At 43.9% G+C, this 12,114-nt stretch overlaps 1 protein-coding gene across 2 annotated transcripts in view; it reads right to left on the minus strand.

The window, feature by feature from the left end:
- Positions 1–12,114, minus strand: part of LOC114604446 (ADP-ribosyl cyclase/cyclic ADP-ribose hydrolase 1-like) — a 34,709-nt gene that overhangs the window by 15,776 nt on the left and 6,819 nt on the right. Inside the window, exon 1 of one of the 2 annotated variants that reach the window (XM_077934501.1) lies at positions 4,254–5,963. The exons of the other annotated variant lie outside the window; for it this stretch is intronic. The gene's annotated coding sequence lies outside the window, so the exon portion shown is untranslated. Of the gene's footprint in view, positions 1–4,253; positions 5,964–12,114 lie in introns of those variants that run through there. 2 annotated transcript variants of the gene reach the window in all.

Genomic DNA, 12,114 nt, shown 5'->3' on the forward strand with positions numbered 1-12,114 from the left:
TACACTGTACCAACAGAGACAGAATAGGGCACATTTGCTTGCTGTGGGGCAACATTTCAAGCGGAGACATGCCATCATTGGGCAAAGGTGGGCAGCAACAGATGTTCCTTGGGGTCAATGAGAAACGCTCTTGCCCTCAAAATACTAGACCTGGATTCTGTGAAAACATACTGGGGAGTGTACCCTGCAGACTCCATAATGAAGGAGCACTTCCTTATGGTCTGAGAACCTCTGCTGTAGAGAATCCCACACCACCTGTATAATATTTGATGGGGGTGTCTAACCAGGTAAGTTACAGGCTGACCTATTTTGACCCAAGGCTCATATTCACCCTTGACAAACCCTCCATACCAGTGATGGGTTTGGCCAAAAGTAGGCTTTGCCCCCTTGTACACAACACACAGGCCCTCCCGGAATCTGCTGATGCAATTCTGCACAAAGCAGCCAAAGAGGACATCTCCTCCACCCTGACTCCAGGTCATAATGCATCTTGATAAGAGATAAATAGTTAATCTGATAACAAGGGAGAGGACAATTTGCATCTTTATCAAGGTACTGGGCTGGGTGGAGAAGTTTAAACTTTCCTACTGCCCCAGAACCATTCAGATTAATGATGATAATGATGTTTAGTTTTTTATATATAAAAAACAATCACCAAAATAGATGCAGTCTGACAGGGCAGAATCTTTCTGGGGGAGGGCTGAATTATTGCTTTTTGCATTGTTGGGGAACTGCAACAGGAAAAGGCAACTATTTGTTTTTTCTGTGTACAGTGGTACCTCGGGTTACATACGCTTCAGGTTACAGACTCCGCTAACCCAAAAATATTACCTCGGGTTAAGAACTTTGCTTCAGGATGAGAACAGAAATCGTGCTCCGCCGGCGCGGCGGCAGCAGGAGGCTCCATTGGCTAAAGTGGTGCTTCAGGTTAAGAACAGTTTCAGGTTAAGAACAGACCTCCGGAATGAATTAAGTACGTAACCACTGTAGAAGTAAGAACCGTAAAAACTCCCCAAACCTTTTGCAGCTTGAGCTCTCTTTATCTTCCTATGAAAGTGTAAATCAGTGTGAAATACAGCCACCATGTGGAAGAGAGAGAGAGAGATACACCGAAGGCAACATTTGTAGCAGCATAGTTAAAAAGCAGAGACATCACCTTGCCAACAAAGGTCCGTATAGTTAAAGCCATGGTTTTCCCAGTAGTGATGTATGGAAGTGAGAGCTGGACCATCAAGAAGGCTGATCGCCGAAGAATTGATGCTTTTGAATTATGCTGCTGGAGGAGACTCTTGAGAGTCCCATGGACTGCAAGAAGATCAAACCTCTCCATTCTGAAGGAAATCAGCCCTGAGTGCTCACTGGAAGGGCAGATCCTGAAGCTGAGGCTCCAATACTTTGGCCACCTCATGAGAAGAGAAGACTCCCTGGAGAAGACACTGATGCTGGGAAAGATGGAGGGCACAAGGAGAAGGGGACGACAGAGGGCGAGATGGTGGGACAGTGTTCTCAAAGCTACAAACATGAGCCTGACCAAACTGCGGGAGGCAGTAGAAGACAGAAGTGCCTGGCGTGCTCTGGTCCATGGGGTCACGAAGAGTCGGACACGACTAAACAACAACAACAAGTTAAAACTAGCACTGTGTTCTCTCCCCCCCACTGCAAAGTATCCTCCATCAATTAATAAGAACAGAAATTGCATTTGATCATTATCAAAAGGAAAAGAACATTTTGGTGAAATTCTCATGGGGGGTGGGGTGTAGGGGTTTTGCTGTGAATACCTTACTTTTGAGGTGGCCAAGGGGCATTTGTGGATGTCTTTGCACTAATTTTACAAAATAATTTCTCCCATCTTTACACATTTCAGTTGAACCTTCAGGAAAGACATCATGAGTTATTCTCTCCCATGAAGCTTTTCCAGATTAGGAAATGCAAGCAGCCAGAGAGAGACGGAAGTACAGAAGAAATGTTTGCTGGGAAACACAAACACACCCCATCCTCAGCCACCTGACAATGAAGGTGTGGTTATCTTTATGGAACAACCCCACTGAAAAAGGTAACAGTGGTCCCCCAGACCTCCTTGCTGGTTGCAAAGCGGCCCCCATAACCAGTTCAAGCTTCAGGGCCCCCAAAATGTAGGTCCACCACTGAACAAAGCTAACTGGTGGTGTACAAATTATGCAAGTCTACTGACTCCAGTCATCATCCAAGGTCAGGATGTGCGAGGAGAGCCTTTTATGTATTCTCACAACTGGCTGTGCGAGGCTGTGGAACTCCCTGCTCCATGAGATCCCCCTGATGGAGATCCATTGCTGGTTAAAGAGCTTTCTGATTCAGCACCAGTAGGCTTATTGCTTGTTCAGGCTTGAATTTATAGGTCAGGATCCTCTTTGTATTATTTTATCTGCTGTCCCTACTTTGCATTTTATGTAGCCAGTGGTCAAAGTGTTGAACTCGGTTCAAATTCCAACTCAGCCAGGAAGTTAACTGGATGACTTTTCTCCAGTCACTATGGCTGTGTACACATTCACATTTACACACTCCCAAGCTATGTACACATGATGCTAGCCACAATCCCCCTCTGTCCTGTAGCTTCTTGAGAAATGCTGAGTTTGGATGCATTCCCCCACAAACCAGTCTTGATTCCATTTGAAAAGGTAGACTGTATGAAGACGCCCATGTCCGCTGTCTGACCTCTGGTGTGGGCAGACAGTAGGCAACTTGGAAACAAATCTTACCACACCAATGTGCATGACGACATGCAAATACGACATGAAGTGTAGTGGAGGGCGGTGGGACAACCTCTCTGCATTTTAAACCCGTATTGTGTCTAGCCCAACGCAGGATTAACTGGGAGAGGAGCATGTAGGAAAGCAGGTAGAAAAAGGTTTTGTTTAAAATTTGTTCGGTTTAAAATTGTGGGTCTGTTTCCTTTCATATGGAAAGATGGATACAACATTAAGCCGGGCTCTTACTAAAGTGCCTGTGGCAATATGTTTTTCACATCACAGATGTTTGAGGGAAAGGTCCTTATACTGTAGTTTTTTGTAATGTTTCTCTTTGTTTTCCATTTATGCCTGTTTGGACTCTTATCTATGGAGCTTGTTTGCACAAAATTACTGTAATTTCAAATGAGCCTGTCAGAGGCTTTATGCTGTCCAGCTGGCATAGATAAAACTCCGGGCTCACGGCCAGTTCCAATCTATTTGATTTATTGACAAAGTTCAAAGGTACATCTCCAGCGTTTCAATTTACGTCCGTCTCTTTTGGCACAGTTGCCGCGTCTACTTTTTCCTTTTCTTTACCCAGCATGCAAGTCTGCGGAAACCCCGCCCCTGCCTTCCTCTGTGTACAGAATGACTTGTTCCAGGCTCATCTTCCTCCCTCCCTGTGTCAGACGACAGGCTGCTAATGATCTCTTTAGGCTCTCTATAAGTGCTGGTTTCTGTTCTTGAATCTTTTCCCGTTTGCCTCTCCCTGACAGAGCCGTCTTCAGCCAGAAAGAGAAAAGGGAAGGTCCAGTTGTTACCAGCAGGAGTCTTGGCTTCTGCGCTCTCTCCCCTCCCTTGGGCACTTGAGGGACGGAAATGCGAAGCTTCTGTTCTTGATTCAGAAGGTGGGTGGCTAACCTAATTTGGGCTGGGGGCTGCATCGACCCATAGTGCACCCTCTGGAGGCTAAAGTGCAATAGTGGGGGTAGTCAAAATGCAGTTCTCAAGTGTGCCTTCCCAAAGACTTTCCCATCAGCTATTCTGCACCATTTTTCATCATCTTAATTCATGATTAAATTCAGTAAAAATAAAATCAACAAATGATTATTGCAGGGTCTGGGCCAGGGAAAGGAGGAAGGGAAAGGAGATTGTTAGCCGCTTTGAGACTCCTGAAGGGGAGTGAAAGGCGGGATATCAAATCCAAACTCTTCTTCTTCTTCTTCTTCCTGAGCCATTTATTGGGTCCTGAGCCATTTAAGGCTTTATAGGGCAAACCCCAGCGCTTTGAACTGGGCCCAGAAACCAACTGGCAGCCAATGCAGTCTGATCAGGATTGTTACATGTTCAAACTGTCTTGCTCTGGCTGCTGAATTCTACACCAGCTGAAATTTCCAAACCGTCTTCAGTAGAGGTTACCAGAGCATAGGTGACAAAGGTTAGGCTATCTCTGTCCAGCTGGGGCACAGCTGGGCTGCCAGCCGCAGCTGATGGATAGCACCCCAGACCACCGAGGCCAGGATCCAGGAGTACCCCCAAGCTACATACCTGCTCCTTCAGAGGAAGCGTAACCCCATCAAGAGCAGGCCACCTCCCAGCCATCTGGTCTAAGGAACCACCCACGAACAGTGCCTCGGTCTTATCTGGATTGAGCTTCAGTTTGTTGGCGCTCATCCAGTCCATTACCAAGGCAAGGCAATGCTCAGAAGTAAGTCCCACTGTGTTAAGTGCAAGTAAGACTGTAGCCCAAGTTAGCTACCGATAAAAGGAAATCTGTCTTTTTAATGAGAAGGCAAAAAATCAAATAGTTCTGAAGATAAATATTAGGATTCCCAGGGTGTGTGTACTGTATAGCTACTGTTTCCACAGGTACTTCCCCAAACTGCTTTCTTCCATGTTCACAGGACATTTGTTTCAACTGTAAGTAAGCTAAACAAGGGGGAAACAAGACAAACCTAGGATGGTGTCCAACATTAGTCATTATTTAAAACTGAAGTCAATGGACTCAAGTAAGTTCATTGATTTCAATGGGTCAACTCTGCATAGGACTTAGAAGGGTACCATCCCATCAATACAACTCTAAACTGGTGGTAGAAGAGAGGGGAGACTTCTTCCCTTTTCGAACCATATTTTCTCAGTCTTAGAGAAGTGGAAAGACTTCCTAGCAAAGACAACCTGTAATGCACATTTTTGCTGGAGGAAGAAAATAAATGGTTGTTATGGACATCAATTCCAAGCTTTGGGGAAAAGTAGTCACCCCCCCTGCTTTCTCCCTTTAAATGTCGTAGAAGTCTGAATGCTTGCTGAATTCAGAAAAAAGAGCTCTTTCAGGTTTTCTTGCACGCCTCTGAAAGTTCTTGCCAATTTCAGAGGTTCTGAAAAAAATGGCTTTTCAAAGCCTCTTTGTAAGCTTTGTTTTCTTTTGGTTTATTACTGCATACAAAGTCCATGACATAAATAAAGCAGAACTAGTCACCAACTCACACCCAGGCAATATCACATTCTGATAAAGAGCTAGCAAATTCACATTATTTTTTTTACATGTGCTTCAGTGACAATATAAATGCATATAGGTAAAGGGTCATCCCAGGCTGTAAAGTTTTGTTTTAAAATGCTGACATTTGAAGTAGTGATCCTGATTAGTATAGTGTGCACGTGACTGAAGCCTGAAGACTTACGGGCAGACTCCATGCTACACAAACACCTGGAACAATTGCTCAATAAAATTGAACCCTGAACCCTGCTAACTATCTCAAGGGGTCTGAATTTTGAGAACTTTTGGTTCAAGTTTTAACCTTTAAACTAAGAGGGAAATTGACTATAGTTAAGGAGCATTGCTCCATGATGTTATTGTTGTGAATTAGGGGAGGGCATGTCCTACTGTGATCACAAGTAGGTAAAGGGACCCCTAACCGTTAGGTCCAGTTGTGGCCAACTCTGGGGTTGCAGCGCTCATCTCACTTTACTGGCCGAGGGAGCCGGCGTTTGTCATCAGACAGCTTCTGGGTCATGTGGCCAGCATGACTAAGCCGCTTCTGGCGAACCAGAGCAGCGCATGGAAACGCTGTTTACCTTCCTGCCCGAGCGGTACCTATTTATCTACTTGCACTTTGTGTTTTCGAACTGCTAGGTTGGCAGGAGCTGGGACCGAGCAACAGGAGCTCACCCCGTTGTGGGGATTCAAACTGCCAGCCTTCTGATCGGCAAGTCCTAGGCTCTGTGGTTTAACCCACAGCGCCACCCGTGTCCCTGTGATCACAAGTACCGGTACTTGCAATTATAGCTATCCTCTGAATGGATAGGCCAACGACTGGACCTAATGGTCAGGGGTCCCTTTACCTTTATCCTCTGAATGACCCGCCATCTCTGCACAAGCAAGAGGAGCTCAGCAAGGCAACTAGGAAAGATGACAAAGGGAACTCTCCACAGCTAAACCTCACTCTTACCAGAGATAAAATGGGTACTTTGAACGCATTGTTTTTGGTACACTGTACATTCACAAACCCCATACTCACATGTTTGGTATGTACAGTCGTACCTTGGAAGTTGAATGGAATCCGTTCCAGAAGTCCATTTGACTTCCAAAATGTTTGGAAACCAAAGCGCAACTTCTGATTGGCTGCAGGAAGCTCCTGCAGTCAATCAGAAGCTGCAGAAGCCCCATCGGACGTTCAGCTTCCAAAAATAGTTTGCAAACCAGAACAGTCACTTCTGGGTTTGCAGCGTTTGGGAGCCAAAATATTCGAGAACTAAGCTGTTCAAAAACCAAGGTATGGCTGTATACAATTAGATGGTTGTAGGAAAGATGGAATCAACTTCAGCAACCAAGAAGTTGTAATTAGGGGAAGTTACTTTTCACATTTTGTCTTTTTTTCAGTTTGATCCACCTTTTTGAACCCCAGTATTCCTGGAGGTATGCATCATCTAAAAATGGGAATATTCACTTTTATTAATATTCATTTTTGTTAAATAGCACTTTTTGAAATCCAAGGTTGAGGGTTTTACCTCTGTACAGTTTGCCAAGTGCAAAAGAACCGTCAATGGGCACTGACTTCCAGACATTTCTAAAAACCACATTCTGAATGAGATGGCAACTTACAGGCAAATGACCAAGCAGCCGTTCTTGGTCCAGAGCAGAGATGCTGCGTTTCCTGGGTTACCAAGAAGAAAACTGGGACATACGAGCCATCAATCCTGAGTAGACTCTGAGTTTTTGCTTTAAGTGTGGAATTTTTATGAGACAAATCTGCTCTTTTGTCCTATCATCATACTTCTCTTAAATTTAAAAATGCATGTATGAGTTGAATGGAACTTAGGTTAAATGTTCTAGTTGAGGACTTTGATGATGCCACAGTGCATTCTAACTAATGATTTATTATACAGTGGTACCTCAGGTTACATACGCTTCAGGTTACATACGCTTCAAGTTACAGACTCTGCTAACCCAGAAATATTACCTCAGGTTAAGAACTTTGCTTCAGGATGAGAACAGAAATTGTGCTCCGGCAGCGCGGCAGCAGCAGCAGGAGGCCCCATTAGCTAAAGTGGTCTTCAGGTTAAGAACAGTTTCAGGTTAAGTACGGACCCCCGGAACGAATTAAGTACTTAACCTGAGGTACCACTGTATTTTTAATGGCTATATGAATGTGTGTAAATAAGGAAGTAGGGTGGAAAGGGACGATCCAAATGCTATTTGTTGTTGTTGTTGTTTAGTCGTTTAGTCGTGTCCGACTCTTCGTGACCCCATGAACCAAAGCACGCCAGGCACTCCTGTCTTCCACCACCTCCCGCAGTTTGGTCAGGCTCATGTTTGTAGCTTCGAGAACACTATCCAACCATCTCATCCTCTGTCGTCCCCTTCTCCTTGTGCCCTCCATCTTTCCCAACATCAGGGTCTTTTCCAGGGAGTCTTCTCTTCTCATGAGGTGGCCAAAGTATTGGAGCCTCAACTTTACGATCTGTCCTTCCAGTGAGCACTCAGGTCTGATTTCCTTAAGAATGGATGCGTTTGATCTTCTTGCAGTCCATGGGACTCTCAAGAGTCTCCTCCAGCACCACAATTCAAAAGCATCAATTCTTCGGCGATCAGCCTTCTTTATGGTCCAGCTCTCACTTCCATACATCACTACTGGGAAAACCATGGCTTTAACTATACGGACCTTTGTTGGTAAGGTGATGTCTCTACTTTTTAAGATGTTGTCTAGATTTGCCATCGCCTTTCTCCCAAGGAGCAGGCGTCTTTTAATTTCGTGACTGCTGTCACCATCTGCAGTGATCATGGAGCCCAAGAACATAAAATCTCTCACTGCCTCCATTTCTTCCCCTTCTATTTGCCAGGAGGTGATGGGACCAGTGGCCATGATCTTCGTTTTTTTGATGTTGAGCTTCAGACCATATTTTGCACTCTCCTCTTTCACCCTCATTAAAAGGTTCTTTAATTCCTCCTCACTTTCTGCCATCAAGGTTGTGTCATCTGCATATCTGAGGTTGTTGATATTTCTTCCGGCGATCTTAATTCCGGCTTGGGATTCATCCAGCCCAGCCTTTCGCATGATGAATTCTGCATGTAAGTTAAATAAGCAGGGGGACAATATACAGCCTTGTCGTACTCCTTTCCCAATTTTGAACCAATCAGTTGTTCCATATCCAGTTCTAACTGTAGCTTCTTGTCCCACATAGAGATTTCTCAGGAGACAGATGAGGTGATCAGGCACTCCCATTTCTTTAAGAACTTGCCATAGTTTGCCGTGGTCGACACAGTCAAAGGCTTTTGCACAGTCAATGAAGCAGAAGTAGATGTCTTTCTGGAACTCTCTAGCTTTCTCCATAATCCAGCGCATGTTTGCAATTTGGTCTCTGGTTCCTCTGCCTCTTCTAAATCCAGCTTGCACTTCTGGGAGTTCTCGGTCCACATACTGCTTAAGCCTGCCTTGTAGAACTTTAAGCATAACCTTGCTAGCGTGTGAAATGAGTGCAATTGTGCGGTAGTTGGAGCATTCTTTGGCACTTCCCTTCTTTGGGATTGGGATGTAGACTGATCTTCTCCAATCCTCTGGCCACTGCTGAGTTTTCCAAATTTGCTGGCATATTGAGTGTAGCACCTTAACAGCATCATCTTTTAAAATTTTAAATAATTCAGCTGGAATATCATCACTTCCACTGGCCTTGTTATTAGCGATGCTTTCTAAGGCCCATTTGACTTCACTTTCCAGGATGTCTGGCTCAAGGTCAGCAACCACACTACCTGGGGTATACGAGACATCCATTTCTTTCTGGTATAGTTCCTCTGTGTATTCTTGCCACCTCTTCTTGATGTCTTCTGCTTCTGTTAGGTCCTTTCCACTTTTGTTTTTTATTATGGAAATCTTTGTACAAAATGTTCCTTTCATACCTCCAATTTTCTTGAACAGATCTCTGGTTTTTCCCATTCTATTGTTTTCCTCTATTTCTTTGCATTGCTCGTTTAAGAAGGCCTTCTTGTCTCTCCTTGCTATTTTTTGGAAATCTGCATTCAATTTCCTGTATCTTTCACTATCTCCCTCGCATTTTGCTTGCCTTCTCTCCCCCGCTATTTGTAAGGGCTCGTTGGACAGCCACTTTGCTTTCTTGCATTTCCTTTTCATTGGGATGGTTTTAGTTGCTGCCTCTTGTATAATGTTACGAGCCTCCATCCATAGTTCTTCAGGCACTCTGTCCACCAAATCTAAATCCTTAAACCTGTTCCTCACTTCCACTGTGTATTCATAAGGGATTTGAGTTAGATTGTATCTTACCGGCCCAGTGGTTTTTCCTACTTTCTTCAGTTTAAGCTTGAATTTTGCTATAAGAAGCTGATGATCTGAGCCACAGTCAGCTCCAGGTCTTGTTTTTGCTGACTGTATAGAGCTTCTCCATCTTTGGCTGCAGAGAATATAATCAATCTGATTTCGATGATGCCCATCTGGTGATGTCCATGTGTAGAGTCGTCTCTTGTGTTGTTGGAAAAGAGTGTTTGTGATGACCAGCTTGTTCTCTTGACAGAACTCTATTAGCCTTTGCCCTGCTTCGTTTTGAACTCCAAGGCCAAACTTGCCAGTTGTTCCTTTTATCTCTTGACTCCCTACTTTAGCATTCCAATCCCCTATTATGAGCAGAACATCCTTCTTTGGTGTCACTTTTATAAGGTCTTGTAAGTCTTCATAGAATTGGTCAATTTCAGTTTCTTCAGCACCAGTAGTTGGTGCATAAACTTGGATTACTGTGATGTTAAAAGGTCTGCCTTGGATTCGTATCGAGATCATTCTATCATTTTTGAGATTGCATCCCAGTACAGCTTTCACCACTAAATGCTATTTAGCTCAATCTTTTGTGGGGGATGTTTATTCAAAGAATGTCAAATCTCTGTGCAAATAGTTCTCCCTGCAAACATTACCTAAAACTTAGATTCTTTCATGCCAAACTCAGCGGCTTTCAGAAGTAATAAAAACACTGCAGTAAAGTTTGCAAGTTTTCAGACCCATGATGTTGGTGCAATACAGAGAACGAGCAAGAAAGGAGAATTCCTGAATGAAAGTGCTCTTTGATGACAGAACCCCAGGAGAGATTTAAAATCACAAAATATGCAGCAAACTAAAGGGTGGAAATATAGGTTAGATTGTTAGATTTTTAAAATATGTGTCCTTCCAAGTGAGTTCCAGAATGTCTGCTTGTTTCTTTCCAAAGTTTTCCTCTTCCCCCAGCTGAGGAAAAGATCACACCTGGACAAGTTTTAAAAATGGTTTACTTACAAAACTCAGGTCCTTCAGAAAAGTTGCATGGGCAGTAATATTTAGCTTAGTTACAAAGTGGTGATCGTTCCTAAATTATTGGTATTTGAACTTGAGTGGCTTATGAGAGCCATATGGTTTAGCTGGAGGAACCAGCTCCGACCTCTTCACTCACTGAGCTTCTCAGGTAGACTGGAGGAGAACAAAGGCTTGATTACCTTTTGTTGTTGTTTAGTCATTCAGTCGTGTCTGACTCTTCGTGACCCCATGGACCAGAGCACGCCAGGCACTTTTGTCCTCCACTGCCTCCCACAGTTTGATCAAACTCATGCTGGTAGCTTCAAGAACACCATCCAACCATCTCATCCTCTGTCGTCCCCTTCTCCTTGTGCCCTCCATCTTTCCCAACATCAGGGTCTTTTCCAGGGAGTCTTCTCTTCTCATGAGGTGGCCAAAGTATTGGAGCCTCAGCTTCACGATCTGTCCTTCCAGTGAGCACTCAGGGCTGATTTCCTTCAGAATGGATACGTTTGATCTTCTTGCAGTCCATGGGACTCTCAGGAGTCTCCTCCAGCACCATAATTCAAAAGCATCAATTCTTTGGCGATCAGCCTTCTTTATGGTCCAGCTCTCACTTCCATGCATCACTACTGGGAAAACCATAGCTTTTACTATACGGACCTTTGTTGGCAAGGTGATGTCTCTGCTTTTTAAGATGCTGTCTAGGTTTGTCATTGCCCTTCTCCCAAGAAGCAGGCGTCTTTTAATTTTGTGGCTGCTGTCACCATCTGCAGTGATCATGGAGCCCAAGAAAGTAAAATCTCTCACTGCCTCCATTTCTTTCCCTTCTATTTGCCAGGAGGTGATGGGCCCAGTGGCCATGATCTTCGTTTTTTTGATGTTGAGCTTCAGACCATATTTTGCGCTCTCCTCTTTCACCCTCATTAAGAGGTTCTTTAATTCCTCCTCACTTTCTGCCATCAAGGTTGTGTCATCTGCATATCTGAGGTTGTTGATCTTTCTTCCGGCAATCTTAATTCCGGCTAGGGATTCATCCAGCCCAGCCTTTTGCATGATGAATTCTGCATATAAGTTAAATAAGCAGGGAGACAATATACAGCCTTGTCGTACTCCTTTCCCAATTTTGAACCAATCAGTTGTTCCATATCCAGTTCTAACTGTAGCTTCTTGTCCCACATAGAGCTTTCTCAGGAGACAGATGAGGTGATCAGGCACTCCCATTGATTATCTGTTGTTGTTGTTTAGTCGTTTAGTCGTGTCCAACTCTTCTAGTTCCTCCCAATCTGAGGGGAAGTGGACATAGTAACCTAGCTGTTCAGCTTACTCTATGGTATTAACCCCTTCATGCATTGATTAAACTTAAGCATTTTGGTTTTTTGAGGTTGGTTATTCCACACATAGAACCTATGACAGAATTTGAAACTGGAAATAAAAATACATAGTAAACAAGAAATTAATGTCTATTAAAAAGGGTGTACTGTGCCTAGAGCTCACAAACTGCTTGCACTAATGAAACTCCCTGTCGCAAAATGTGCCTGGAACGATGGGAGTTTCTAACGCTGGTCCTTGCACTCAGACACTTCACTGTAACTCTCCATTTTCCTTTTCCTTTATTTTAAAATGGGAAAGTAAATGATATTTCA

The sequence above is a fragment of the Podarcis muralis genome, chromosome 9, assembly GCF_964188315.1.
Source record: "Podarcis muralis chromosome 9, rPodMur119.hap1.1, whole genome shotgun sequence".
In the NCBI taxonomy this organism is placed as follows: Eukaryota; Metazoa; Chordata; class Lepidosauria; order Squamata; family Lacertidae; genus Podarcis; species Podarcis muralis.